Here is a 2500-nt window from a genome sequence, read left to right as displayed (position 1 = left end):
GTTATCCAAGTAATGTTTTGTACGATCTAAGAAACCAAAACTGATTTAATGAGCCATTCGCGGTTTCACCTTAATTCGGTATGTACTTAGACATGCATGGCTTAATCTTTGAGACAAGCATATGACTACTGGCAGGATCAACCAGGGAGCTTAGTTATTATTGTAAATTTAAATTTTCGTCGTCGGCCCTCCCTGTAAGACCGATCGACGTTAAGCCATTTCTCTTTTGTATGTAACACACATTTCATAAATTTTGTACCTCTTATAGAGGCCAAATATTCTCCTCCTCCTCTCATAAAGCACGAAAATCACTTTCACGCCGTGCATCCATCGTGCAAGCACGTAGACCACACACGCTGGACAATATAATAAAAGATAGCGCGGACAGTGGCATGCTATACAAATCGAGAAAGCGCGTACAGTGATCATGCTGGTCATTTTGCCACCAAATTTTATAATCTTTATCATTAGAGCGGGCCCACCAACCTCGTCTCTGTACTTTATACATTTCTCCTCCATCTGCACACACCTTTTCAAACATTAACGGAGAGAGTTCCTTGGACTTGCTTTAAATGTACATATTAGATATGTTGGAATCTCTCTCCTTTAGAAGTTTCCCCAGCCTTAAAACTTCTTTCATTTTTACTCCTCTCTCCATACTTATTTTCCTCTCTGAACGTATCAGAGAGGATTTTATTTCTGACACCTCTTGACTTTTCTTAAATTCAGGGACGTAATTTTGTTCATAATTCAGTGGACTTTTGTGTATTTTATACTTTAAATATTTCCAAACAGTCTCCCTTCTAAAAGTGATAGAACGAATTTTCGTCTAACACTACTTTCTTGGTTCAAAAATTTTATACAATCTTATAACTTTTTCAGTTTTAACAAATTTTGGTTACAGACAGTTGATGCTCAGTTTGTACAAGTATGCAACATTTATAAGTGCATACAGGTCACCAGCCTTATATTACAAGGCTCACCACATATGGGCCATTCGGTCTTAGACACCGACCCGTGGTAATGCTGTGTGGAGATTAATAATAATCCGCAACGGAAAACCGGAACGAGAATAGTCGAGAAAGTATATTCTCGAGGAGCGGTAGACTGCTTTTCAACCGAAGTCATAAAAGAGCCACACGCTCGACGCTACTCCCGACCGGTCCGAGCGAACCGAAAGTGCCTTCCTATAAATACCGAACGGCCGGCCGCTAGGTCGGCGACGCATGGGCTTACGCCCAGGCGTATGCCTGTGCAAACCGCCGTGAGAGCGTACCATCCCGCCGGTACGGTAAAACTTAGACTGAAAATATCGTCGAACATATCCTTTCATTTTATAACGTTCTATACATGAAAATTAATAAATTAACATGCAGGACATAATAAATTCACATTCTCATGTAAATCATGGGTTTAATTAATATTTTAAAAAATTTTAAAACCGCCCAGAACCGATGAGATGAAAATATTAAAACGATATTTTTGCATTTTCTTACGGTAAAACATTAACAAATAAGCGACTATAGCAATATAAAACTCCATTTGTAATTTAATTAATCAAAATTAATATTTTTTTTTGATTTTTCAGCGATCCAGAACCGATGAGACGAAAACATTAAAACGATATTTTTGCATTTTCTTACGACAAAACATTAACAAATACGAGACTATAACAATATAAAACTACATATGTAATTTAATTAATCAAAATTAATAATTTTTTTCGATTTTTCAGTGATCCAGAACCGATAAGTCGAAAATTTTAACAATCATATTTTTGCATTCTGTACCGTGGATCCATCGTTAAACGCTATTAAACTAACGTCCGTGATGGTATAAATGCAGATTTTCGCTCCGTTTAGCCAAAATAACGAACTTTAGGTGCGCTCCGAAATATTTCAAAGTCCCAGCGGCGTATTGCTTCGCCTCTTAGAACCGATTAGTCGAAAATTTTAACAATCATATTTTTGCATTCTGTACCGTGGATCGATCGTTAAACGCTATTAAACTAGCGTCCGTGATGGTATAAATGCAGATTTTCGCTCCGTTTAGCCAAAATAACGAACTTTAGGTGCGCTCCGAAATATTTCAAAGTCCCAGCGGCGTATTGCTTCGCCTCTTAGAACCGATTAGTCGAAAATTTTAACAATCATATTTTTGCATTCTGTACCGTGGATCCATCGTTAAACGCTATTAAACTAACGTCCGTGATGGTATAAATGCAGATTTTCGCTCCGTTTAGCCAAAATAACGAACTTTAGGTGCGCTCCGAAATATTTCAAAGTCCCAGCGGCGTATTGCTTCGCCTCTTAGAACCGATTAGTCGAAAATTTTAACAATCATATTTTTGCATTCTGTACCGTGGATCCATCGTTAAACGCTATTAAACTAACGTCCGTGATGGTATAAATGCAGATTTTCGCTCCGTTTAGCCAAAATAACGAACTTTAGGTGCGCTCCGAAATATTTCAAAGTCCCAGCGGCGTATTGCTTCGCCTCT

General features: G+C 38.0%; 1 non-coding gene across 1 annotated transcript in view; it reads right to left on the bottom strand.

The window, feature by feature from the left end:
• Window positions 1–148, bottom strand: part of LOC143307031 (small subunit ribosomal RNA) — a 1923-nt gene extending 1775 nt beyond the window's left edge. The window contains exon 1 of the ribosomal RNA XR_013064279.1: window positions 1–148. This exon is cut by the window's left edge and continues 1775 nt beyond it. This is a non-coding gene — a ribosomal RNA (small subunit ribosomal RNA).
• Window positions 149–2500: the final 2352 nt, after the last annotated feature.

Source organism: Osmia lignaria, unplaced genomic scaffold, assembly GCF_051020975.1.
Source record: "Osmia lignaria lignaria isolate PbOS001 unplaced genomic scaffold, iyOsmLign1 scaffold0042, whole genome shotgun sequence".
NCBI classification, from domain to species: Eukaryota; Metazoa; Arthropoda; class Insecta; order Hymenoptera; family Megachilidae; genus Osmia; species Osmia lignaria.
The sequence above is the reverse complement of the archived record's forward strand: the minus strand, read 5'-3'. Positions and strand labels throughout refer to the sequence as shown.